The sequence below is a fragment of the Chrysoperla carnea genome, assembly GCF_905475395.1.
Source record: "Chrysoperla carnea chromosome X unlocalized genomic scaffold, inChrCarn1.1 SUPER_X_unloc_7, whole genome shotgun sequence".
NCBI classification, from domain to species: Eukaryota; Metazoa; Arthropoda; class Insecta; order Neuroptera; family Chrysopidae; genus Chrysoperla; species Chrysoperla carnea.
In genome coordinates, this window is record NW_025408200.1 from 123,907 (window position 1) to 126,406 (window position 2,500).

Consider the following 2,500-nt stretch of genomic DNA (forward strand, 5'->3'; position numbering starts at 1 on the left):
TTTATAATATTAAATATATAATAATATACATGATATTTTTGTTTTCTTATTATAAGAAAAAAAATTTTCATACAATAATTATTAATATATAATAATATTATTACAATTTCATTTTAAATATCAGATGGTCTCACCCATTACTGATATAAATTTTTTTTTTTTTATATCTCTATTGTTTTAAAATTAATAGAAAAAACATATGAGATATATATATTATTATTAATTTTTTTTTTTTTCAAATATATATTTTATTATGTCATTTATATAATTTTTTTGCTTTTACAAAAAGAAATATATAACATGTTATTCATAATAAATATTATTGAATAAAAAAAAAAAAAAATAATTATGATTTTTGTCAGACCATCACCAAATGGGTCTTAAAATATTTCAAACATTTTCTCATACTCGTCGCTAGATTGAAAGCGTCATTTATTTTTTAATTTTATTTAAAAAGTTAATTTTAAATAAAAAACGTTATAATAACACTTAATATTCTCGCTTGGTATGAGGTGAGTCAATGTAATATTATTTATAAAAATAATTTTTATATAAATATTGTGTGCTCATATGGGAGTGTAAAGTTTAAAACTTATAACCCATGAACTTGCTTTGACAAAAAAATTTATATGTTATTCTATTTATAATCAATAATTTAATAAAAAAAAATTTTTTTTTAAATATTGATATAAAAAGATATACATATAGAGGTTTTTTTACAAAATTCTCATTAATTTTTTTACAAAAATAATAATACAATATTTAATATCAAAATAATCCAAACTGATTACCATCCAGACTATTATCAATATATATAAGATTGTATTATTATTCATTTCAATACATATTTATTAAAACTGAGATAAAATTTCATATATTAATAAATATGCATGTGTAAAAAAAAAAATTTTTATATAATAATTGAAAATGTTTTTGCTATTATTTTGTATACATACATTAAATAATTGATAACAATTTAATACAATGTACACCTAAAAAATAATAACAGCATATACATATTCGAAACATTACTAGCAAAAAAACCAAAATACAATATTAAATATCAAAATAAACCAAACTGATTACCATCCAGAATATTTTGAGTATATATATATATAATTTTGTATATTTTGCGTTCATGTTAATAAAATATATAAATGATACATATTTGAAAAGTGTTATTCTTCTTTCTGTTTTTTCGTAATATCATGGTGTCCATAGACATGCAAAAGCGTCATACCAAGCCATATACATACCTACACCACCTTTGTTGAATGATACACGAACAGTATGAAAATTAAACAACATATTCAATATCATTTTATATTATACTAAAATAAATGTTATTCTATTAAGAAAGTGTATATTTTTAAATTTGGCATTCATTACATAGTCAAAATACAATAATAATATAGATGATACATATACGATAATTGTTATTTTTCTTTCTGTTTTTTCGTGATATCATGGTGTCCATAGAATTGCAACGACGTCATACCAAGCCATATACAACTCTACACCACCTTTGTTGAATGATACACTTAGAGTATGAAAAATAAACAAATTATACTATATCATACTATATCATATATGTAAGACTGTTGAACATAATACCACAAAATACACTATTTCATATAGATATACATTCATTCTTGTCAACATAAAAGTACGTTATAAATGATACATATACAATAAGTTTTATTCCTCTTTCTGTTATTCCGTAATATCATAGTGTCCATAGAATTGCAACGACGTCATACCAAGCCATATACAACTCTACACCACCTTTGTTGAATGATACACGGACAGTATGAAAAATAAACAACCTATTCTATACCATTTAATATCATACTAAAACATGAAACAAATGTTATTCTATTAAAAAGTGTATTATTTTATTATATTTATTATTCATTACACAGTAAACATACATAAATGATACATATACGATAAGTGTTATTCCTCTATCTGTGCATCCGTAATATCATAGTGTCCATAGAATTGCAACGACGTCATACCAAGCCATATACAACTCTACACCACCTTTGTTGAATGATACACGGACAGTATGAAAAATAAACAACTTATACTATACCATACTATATCATATGTGTGAGACTGCTGAACGTAATACCACTAATACACTGTTATACATAGATATACATTCATCTCATTAACTTACACGCACTATCCATCATATATATTAAAGACATTACACCCGGTGCTTCAAACTCAAAATATGATAATGTTTAAAATGGCTTTAAACATCATAAACTTTACAGAATAATCAAAATTTAAAGAAAAAAATTTTAAAAAAAAAATTTTTTTCAGCTAAAAATTTTTATTTTGGGACCAAAAAAATTTTTTTTTGCTTTTATCATATTTTATTAAATGAAATTTATGCATTATAATAAATTATTCAATAAACATTAATAATTATAATAAATTATTAAAAAATTTTTGGAATTAATGCAAATTTTTAGAAAAAAATGTATATTTT